Source organism: Lepisma saccharinum, chromosome 29 (genome assembly GCF_977018435.1).
Source record: "Lepisma saccharinum chromosome 29, izLepSacc3.1, whole genome shotgun sequence".
In the NCBI taxonomy this organism is placed as follows: Eukaryota; Metazoa; Arthropoda; class Insecta; order Zygentoma; family Lepismatidae; genus Lepisma; species Lepisma saccharinum.
This window is the reverse complement of record NC_139257.1, coordinates 24,839,897-24,850,246: the sequence shown is the minus strand read 5'-3', so window position 1 is coordinate 24,850,246 and position 10,350 is coordinate 24,839,897. Positions and strand designations below refer to the sequence as shown.

General features: G+C 35.1%; 1 long non-coding RNA gene across 1 annotated transcript in view; it reads left to right on the top strand.

Annotated features, from left to right (window-relative positions):
• The first annotated feature begins 230 nt into the window (after positions 1-230).
• LOC145981574 (uncharacterized) overlaps positions 231-10,350 on the top strand; it is a 28,074-nt gene continuing 17,954 nt past the window's right edge. Inside the window, exons 1-2 of the long non-coding RNA XR_014440970.1 lie at positions 231-255; positions 1,681-1,696. This is a non-coding gene — a long non-coding RNA (uncharacterized LOC145981574). The remainder of the gene's footprint in view (positions 256-1,680; positions 1,697-10,350) is intronic.

The following is a 10,350-nucleotide window of genomic DNA, read 5'->3' as shown; positions in this document are numbered from 1 at the left end:
TTCATCAGGGATGATGAATATGCAGGTTCGCTTTGAATACGATTTTCACTTTATTTAAATAGACCAAGAAATAATTGAAAAGCATATACTAAAGAATAATAAGATAAGTTTAAATCAACCTCATTCTTAAACTCCATTACGTCTTATGCTATAGAGATATTCATAAGTAAACTGATTTAATTTACTTATCCAACATTAACGAATATTGTAATATCTAATTTGTTACTTTCAGATGAGAAAGAGTATTATGATCAAGTGAGTATTGTAAGACACAGTATATTCTAAATACTCTAATTTCGCGTGTGAACATGGAACAGCATGTACAGAAAAATATCAAATATTTATTAAGGAAATACATTATTTTGAATGGTCTCTGAATACCGGAATACAATAACAAGGTTCCATCTGAGTAAGTAAAGGGTAAGGTTTTAGCATAAGAAACTGTATACCCTCTGAGAGTTGACTGAAAAAAACTTCGAATAATATTGGTGGCGTATTCTGGGAAGGTGTTATTAATGATGAACATGACATTGCTGGTGATGTTGCCTAACACTTATGATAGGCCGACACGTGGTAATAAGATCTGGAAACAACTGGTTTGTTCGTAATTGAAGACAGTGAGCTTCGTGTCGTAAACGTTCCTTCATAAACAGTTTTTTCATCCGTGTAAAAATGCATAAGCTGACGTTAATACCTGTGTTTATGTAGTAAAAAAATGTATTAATGGTCTGTTCACCATGGGCTGTCATTTCTTGTTACTAGTATTTTCTTCATCGTGTATATTCCTAGGTGAGCTATTTGTACTCTTTTGTTTGAATATAACATTAATTCACAGCAAATCCCTTGCAAATTCCCAACGAAAATAAATATGGAAAAAAGTTAAATACATAGCAAATATGCAAAACCCGACGTGACTAGCAAACAAACAAGAGCTAATATATTTTAGGTTGACAAATTTATAAAATGGCGTCGCTAGTAAAGGAGGAGTTTGTGGTTTGATTACAGCTTCCCTTTGCTATTTAGCATGTGGTTCAGAGCATTTCTGGATGAACGCCAAATGCTGGCAAATATGTCAAAATATAGAACTGAGTATTCGAAGAAAATCCCACTCCTTTACTGTCACGTCTTAACTGCATAACTGGGCTTAGAAATTTTTTTGTAAGCGCTTCCTTCACCAAAAATGGTAGTCAGAGGGCAACGACTCCTGTAAAAAAGATCTGCCATGAATCACTGACAAATCTGATCAGTTGTCCCGCACTGTAAAAACGTTATGATTGGTAAAATGATATGCCATCTAAATACCTAATATTTTCAACAAATTACCATCTCTAACATTGCTATTTCTTGTACAAATTATAATACACAGTGGGTGCACAGCAATTAAATACACTAGTGATAAATATTACACGCAAGAATGGTTTAAAATATAATTTACTACATCGAAACGTTACATGTGTTCTTTATTGCAGAACATCAGTTTGATATAAATAAATCTACAAATTCACTAACAGAAAATAATGTATTATTGTTGACTAGAAGTCAAGACTAAAAAATGCTTTACATATAACACTGGTTTCAAAGAAGTTGATACATATGTATTTTGTTCTTAATTTCACTTCCATTTAATTTAAAATATACAAAAAATTGAAAATCCAAAACATTCCCAAATTTTCGTTTCAGGTACAGAATGGCACGAGTAAGATAATTTATTTATCTCCAGATCTCACATTAACCTCTCAACTGCTATTTTCTGTGCTATCCGTACATGTAATTGTTAAATCTGTAGAAAATATCATTATAAGTTACCATTTTCGTAACTATGGAAACATTTTTCAATATATTTTGTGTTCTACCATAATAAAATTTACATATTTAAGGATTAGCTCCATGCTGGTAATACGAATCGTACTTAAAAAAAATATGGTAGGTATAAGCACTGCTCTACACTTGTCACCCACAATAGTAGCTGGTATTTCTTTTTACGAACGCTGTAATACCCATGAGTCATTTAATAATTTTTCCAGCTTCATTGCAATATTTTATATTAAGCAAATATTTTGGGTAATATGATTTAAGCAGAGATATTTTCGAAATTTTGGTACCTCTTCTGGAATTTTTAATGCATATATCGCTTTTCTCCGACATATACTTGCTGTGTCCAATCATTTATTTAATTTCCTGTGAAAGTCACATGTATTATTCACATTTGATTAGCGGAACATTATTTTCATGCTTCCTATAACCTGCTTTTAACCATTGTTTATATATCACCTCCGAAAAAACTCCATATTACGTACTACTGTCTGGTGTGAAACAGTTATTTTAAGTTTTCTGTACATTTCATTACAAGATGTTTCCGTATGCAGCTTCTCCCAAAATAAAAATAAGTTAGTTAATTGAACTGCATGAAATAGATTGGGGAAGAATCATTAAATTAATGAGAATTATCTTTGAAGAAATGCAGAATGTAAATATTATAAAACTACCTCTTCCAAGAACAATTATTTTCTTCTTAATTACGTTTATATTTAAAATATATATGTGTAACTTATCCATAATTAACAAATTTCCCGCTAGGTCTGAATCTAGTTAACATACGTGTATGTATAATGTGTGTGTATACGTATAAACTTAAACTTCAGTGAAGTAAATATCACACGAGCAACATATCAAAGCAGGTGTATGATTATAACAGTATTTTAAAATAATTATACAAATGTATTCGTGTAAGAAGAAAGTTTTATACATTTTTATTTTTATTTTTACTTCTTACTCAATTTAAATGTACAGTGGCTAATTTAATCATTGAAACCATATGCACATGAGAAAACTTCCTAAACTGTCGCAAAGAAGAGGTAATACCCGTTCCAAGCGAAATCCTGCGTTTCCTTGTCATATATATATATATATAAGCCATATTCAGGTTATTTTTCTACAGATTTTACATAATAAATTAGTTTTGTACGAGCTCAACTAACGATCCTGAAGTTCTGAACAAAATTTTGAGTATTCTAAGTACAGGGTGTCCCACGAACAGCACAACTGGGAATTAAGAGTGGCGTTTCTTTGTAACCAAAACCTGTACATACATAAGTCATACACCAAATGTTAGCCCTGTCCAAGTAGATATTTTTAAACATAGAAACAACAAACGGGGTGCAGTGTTGTTCATGCAGTGTTGCCAAATGTAAGTGAAAGTGTAAACTTATTTTTCCACAAAGCATGGAAAATTGCATGTCAAACATTCGTACGGAAATTTGGACGTCAATTTCCACCTTGGGTAGGTGGACTATTTCGCCATCTATAGTTCAGAGAAGAAAACCGATCGTTTTCGCGTATAGCCAATCCTGAAATGCCTCGTAAAGGCGTACCGGTCCAAATGGGTGTTTTTAAAAAAATATGAGGTACAGTGGCAACACTGTTGATGTTTGAAGGCAACAAAAGGTGTATTTAGTGATGGTGTATGACATGGAAATACTGGAAACAGGAAAAAAAGAAAATGAAAATTATGGTGAAAAAAGTGTTACTTAACTACTCCTGGCAACCATGCAATGCGATAAGAGCGTCCACCGAACGAGAACAAAAGAATCAGTTAGTTGTGTACTCAGAACTGTTTGAGCCGTGCATTTCGCATTGTTCGTAGGGGAAGATTGGAATTGTTCTGTGAAATGAAGTACTCTTTGGAAGAGATGGTGTTCATTGTGGAATATTATTTTTGTTCAAAATCGTACGCTAGTGTAAAAACTGTGTTCCGCGAGAAATATCCGAATAACAGTGTTCCAGAAAATTCGACGATATATCGACTTGTTTCCAGATTTCGTGAAACAGGATCTAACAAACCCTACCACAGACAACCACCAGTTTTGACACAAGGTGTGCTGCCGGATGTGGAGCAGAGAATATCACAATCTCCCAGGAAATCTGTTTGTAAACTTGCTGCAGAGTCAGGTGTATCAAAAACAACCACTCACCGAGCGTTAAAACAATTGCACCTACGTGCATATAATGTACAGGCTGTGCAAGAACTGAAGGAAGGAGACAAAGGTGCACGTGTAAAATACTGCCAGTGGTTTAGAAATTTTATTAGAGACAATGGTGTGAATATTGTGGATAAGGTTCTTTTTACAGATAAAGCATGGTTCCACTTAAATGGATATGTCAACAGTCAAAATTCTCGACACTGGTCAAGTAACAATCCCCATTTGTTACATGAACAATCACTTCATCCACAAAAGATCGGTGTGTGGTGCGCGATTTCGCGGAGAAAAATAATCGGTCAATTCTTTTTCAACACAACAGTTGACGAAATAGTATATCGTGACCTTATCAGACAGTTTATTTATCTGTTGGAAGGTGATGAACGTGATTGTTGGTTTCAACAAGACTCCGCAACATGTCACACGTCTAATGAAACTTTAGACATGTTTGCAGCGTTTTTTGGCGATCACATTATGAGCAATAACTTATGGCCCAGTCGCTCCCCGTATCTGACGTCTCCAGATTTTTTTCTTTGGGGTTATTTGAAACAAACAGTTTACATTAATAACCCAAGAACACTTGATGATCTAAAAATAAACATTTGCACAGCCATTAACAATATAAACCAATCAACCTTACATAAAGTTGCTTCCAACATGATAAAACGTGTTGATGAATGAATGCCTCAGGGAAAATGGTTGTCATTTTCAACATCTTTTGAATAGCTACACTGCCTGTTACGCGCATTGCATAGTTGCCAGGAGTAGGTAAGTAACACTTTTTTCACCATAATTTTCATTTTCTTTTTTTCCTGTTTCCAGTATTTCCATGTCATACACCATCACTAAATACACCTTTTGTTGCCTTCAAACATCAACAGTGTTGCCACTCTACCTCATATTTTTTTTAAAACACCCATTTGGACCGGTACGCCTTTACGAGGCATTTCAGGATTGGCTATACGCGAAAACGATCGGTTTTCTTCTCTGAACTATAGATGGCGAAATAGTCCACCTACCCAAGGTGGAAATTGACGTCCAAATTTCCGTACGAATGTTTGACATGCAATTTTCCATGCTTTGTGGAAAAATAAATTTACACTTCCGCTTACATTTGGCAACACTGCATGAACAACACTGCACCCCGTTTGTTGTTTCTATGTTTAAAAATATTTACTTGGACAGGGCTAACATTTGGTGTATGACTTATGTATGTACAGGTTTTGGTTACAAAGTTACGCCACTCTTAATTCCCAGTTGCGCCGTTCGTGGCACACCCTGTATTTCTTCATGTTGGCTAAGGATGGTAAACTCGATTAATAAATTTCAATGTCAAAAGTTTACAAGGCGGGAAAAAGTAAAGAGACTAATATAAAAGTTGGAAATTTTACATAAGAAGTTAGTTCTGTAATAAACGCAATTGGAAGTTCGTGACTCCGTGTGAACTGCAGAACTTTATATTTAAGTATACCTGAATTTATGATATTTATTAGAGCAGCGACCACAGCTTTCGGTTTTGTAATTCAGCGGTATGTCAGATCAATTTCGAGTGGGGCATATAGCATTGGTTTTGGTTGATCCCACTATAAATTTTGACCTAGTCCAAATAAGCCGATCTGACATTAAATTATACCTAAAACGAACTTTGAAAAATACATTTAAGGGACAAGTATCAGTCATAAGAATGAATATATTGCTAAAGATGTATTAAATAAGAAAAATATGATAAAGAAAACATAGGCAAAAAAGGGAGAGATTTCCCATTTTAAAGATACCGATACTTTTTTCGCTGCTCCTACAAAGACGTTTAATACCGGTGTTGATGCTCTGCATAGATGCATATATATTATAACATGAATTTTATTCAAAGATTTAACTCCAGTGTATTACACTAAGGAATAAAATATGCATTTCTTTTGAACTTTGTAAATTTCCTCATCAACATGACTTACAAAGATTAATTTCCAAAAACCGTAAACTTGAAGCAAATAATGAAATAATAATCAAATTTGTCGTACAAGCAGGTGATCGGAAGAAAGTCGCCCACTTGAGACACAGCATATATTCTCTGGTGTGTATATGTACACACACACACACATTGTCATGGGAAGGCGAACGAGCATTAAAAGCTAAAAGTAAAATACAAAGTTTAACTCCAGCACACTGACCCAGCGACAATAACAAAATTCCTCAGGCTAGACAGCATCCAGCTTGGAACTACAGGACTGCTATTCCTGATCGAGAGAGGGAAGTAGTGGCACGGTAGGTTGCAAGCTCATCAGAAACACGGCACGGGGCGAATCGGAGAAGTACCCCGGATCTTTGGAAACATCAGCAGGGTGCAAAGGTTCTCGTGGCCGCCGTTCAGGTTCTGACACAACGGCTAGTGTAACTTGCGCCGGTGTAACTTCCGCCGACATGAAAAACCGCGGAAACACCGTGATCAATGGGGAAGTTGCGCCGAAGACGGATTCTTGCCAACCTGAACTCAAATACCCCAAATCGTCGAAGATAATAAATATACACATACCAATGAGGAATCATACTTGTTGCTTATATTTCCAAGTTGAAATCATAATTGTTAACATAATTTAGTAGATAGAAAACAGGCATTTAAAAACAAACCGGTTATAACTGGTTATACAAGTGTAATTTGCCATCGGGCACTTAACAAGTGCAATCAGGTGACTCTGTGTCGGGATGTGTCATGTGCCCATCTTGCATCTTGGAACATGCATGTTAGAACATGTTATTTCCCAGTAGGGAACAGTGCATCTTGGGCTAAACTGGTTATAACTGGTTATACAAGTGTAACTTGTCATCAGGCACTTAAGAAGTGCAATTTAAGGCTATGCCTACCCCTCTGCAAGAGGCTACCCCCTGTAAGAGGCCACTTACACTCACTTCCGGTCCACTTCCGGTCTACTTCCGGTCTAATTCCGGTCTAATTCCGGTCCACTTCCGGTCTCTACTTCTGGTCCACTTCCGGTCCACTTCCGGTCCACTTCCGGTTATACAGTATAACTTAGAATAGACAAGATTGGACAAGACAGGACAAGAATAGACAAGATTCAACAAGACAGGACAAGAATAGACAAGATTCAACGAGGCAGGACACAATATTACAGATTAGGACCAGTCCAGACAAGATTGGACAAGACAGGACAAGAATAGACAAGATTCAACAAGACAGGACAAGAATAGACAAGATTCAACAAGACAGGACAAGAATAGACAAGATTGGACAAGACAGGACAAGAATAGACAAGATTCAACAAGACACGACAAGAATAGACAAGATTCAACAAGACAGGACAAGAATAGACAAGATTCAACAAGACAGGACAAGAATAGACAAGATTGGACAAGAGAGGACAAGAATAGACAAGATTCAACAAGACAGGACAAAAATAGACAAGATTCAACAAGACAGGACAAGAATAGACAAGATTCAACAATTCAGGACACAATATTACAGGTTAGGACCAGTCCAGACAAGATTCAACAAGACAGGACAAGAATAGACAAAATTGGACAAGACAGGACAAGAATAGACAAGATTCAACAAGACAGGACAAGAATAGACAAGATTCAACAAGGCAGGACACAATATTACAGGTTAGGACCAATGCAAATAAGATTGGACAAGACAGGACAAGAATAAACAAGATTGGACAATTAATAAACAGAAATTTTGATTAGCTAAAACAAACAAAGTTTTGATTGGCTAAAGCAAGCAAGGTTTTGATTGGTCCGACAAAACTATATAAATCAGTGCACAGTGCTGTTTGTTACCATTGCTGGATCGGCAGTGGAACCCACAAGTGGGGGGCAGAATCTGAACAGGCTCTACCAGATTGTAGGAGACTTGAAGCATACAGTCTGGTGGAATAACCCAAGTAAGATCATAGGGACAGTATACACTGGTGCAGTAAAAGCCAATTTTTGGCAGGGGGGGGCCAAAATGGTTCCTAAATACAAAATAATTAATATCTCAAGAACTAATTGACATTGAGCTATGCAGTTTTTTTTGTCTGCCTGGTACTCAAGTGCTCTATCATTGTAGACTATAGTCGAGAGTTCCAACTCAATTTTCTTCTCTGATTCTTGTTGTTCTATAGCTGGTCTAGGAGGTTTTTTAAGTGCTAAAGGTGTGTGAATATAAATCTCTGTTCTTAAATATTGTATATTAATAATTTATTGCCTGAAATTATACCATTTGAAAAAGAAACCTATAAAAATAAACATATACCCCAGTATAAACTCTATTTCATGATATTTGTTGTTTTTCTATAATTTTTATTAACATAAAATTATAACAATTTTAGTTAAGTGTGAGTTATTCCAACAAATTTTTCTAATTGTATATAAATAAACAATAGGTAAAAAAATGAGTAACAAAAGAATTAGATCAAACCAAAAACAAGAAATCTTGTATAGAAATGAATATACTACAACAGACATAGATGATGATCTCTCAGATATTCCAAATTTTCTGGCTAAGCTGAAGCAAAAAATTATAGATGCAATTCAAAGCATGCTTTTGAAATGTTCCCTCAAAATATACATCACTCTATCCTCACTGTATATAAATCCTCGTGGTGAACAAGAACAATATTCTCATTGTACCCGTGTGTCAATTTTACACCGTGATGATATCACTTGTTTGAATGATATTTATGATAAAATGTGTGAAACACTTAAACTAAAACAACAAGAATTTGAAGGCAGAGGTTCAGGATGGCGATTGTGTAATACTGATCATAAACTTGAAATTAAATTAGCTCGATATACTCCCCTTGGTGGTGGGTCTAGTTATATTGAGCTGCCCAAAAAGATTAGAAACAAACATGCTGTGTTAAATATTCAAAATGAAGATGATATGTGTTTTCTTTGGTGTATTATAGCACATTTTTATCCAGCACCAAGTAATAAACATCGTGTTTCTCACTATATGAAATATTTTGATGAGTTTGAACAAATAATGTTTGGTATCCAATATCCAGTAGGTATTTCAGCTATCCAGCAATTTGGAAAACAATATGAACAGCACCACAATCAACCATTAGCTGTGTTTGTTTATGGCTATGATGAAAAATTCCACATTAATGTACTTAGGCAACATCCACCAGCTAATGATGCACATATTATTAGATTGCTGTATGTTTCTGAGGGAAATCAAAAGCATTATTGTTTGATACAGGATCTCCCAAAATTAGTGAGAAACCAAATAACATTATATCATAATAGAATTACCATATGTGATTGTTGCCTATCAATATTTCATGGCACAAGTATGAAAATAAGAGAAGAACAATTAAAGGAACATATTGAAAAATGTTACCTCTACCCTTGTGTGACTTATAAGTTTCCACTCAAAACTATAAAATTCAAAAATTTCAAATCACTAGTGCAGCATCCATTTGTGATCTATGCTGATTTTGAGGCAATACAGAAACCAATGGCAGTATGCCTCCCAGATTCAAATTCATCATACACAACACATATTGCTAAACATGTCGCTTGTGGTTTTGCTCTGAAATTGGTTAACACATATCACACAAACAGTCCACCCCCTTATATTTATCGAGGTGAAAATGCAGCCCCAAAATTTATCCAAACTCTTCGAGAGAGGGTGGAAACACTTGCTCCAATTTTACATAACACAAAACCGATGAATGATCTTACACCAGAGCAACAAGACCAACGTAATAATGCAACAGAGTGTGCATACTGTAACAATAAGTTTGATTCACATTGCCCAAAAATTCAACATCACAATCACTATAGTGGGAATTTCATTGCCAGTATTTGCAATCCATGTAACTTGAAAATACAGAGATACAAATTTATTCCAGTATTTATTCACAATTTGCAAAATTTTGATGCACACTTGTTTATCTCAGAATTGGGATATGATGCAGAGGATATTAATATTATACCACGCAGTAAAGACAAATATATCACCGTAGAGAAAACTATTAGATTAAAAAATCGAAAAATTGTTTCTCTCAGGTTTCTTGATCCTACCAATTTCTATCTAGTAGCTTGGCAACTCTGGTGAAACAATTAACCGATAGTGAATTTGTTCACACGAAGAAATATTTTGGTGATGATAACATGAAATTGCTGAGAAGAAAGGGTGTCTACCCTTATCAATACATGGATAATTTTGATAAATTTAATGAGACACAGTTACCACCACGAGAACAATTTTATAATCATCTTCAAGATGAGGAGTGTAGTGAGGAAGATTATCAATATGCCCAGAAAATTTGGAATACACTAGATTGTAGAACAATGGGAGATTATCATGACAAATATTTGATTCTGGATACTCTCCTATTATCTGATGTGTTCAAGGCTTTTAGAA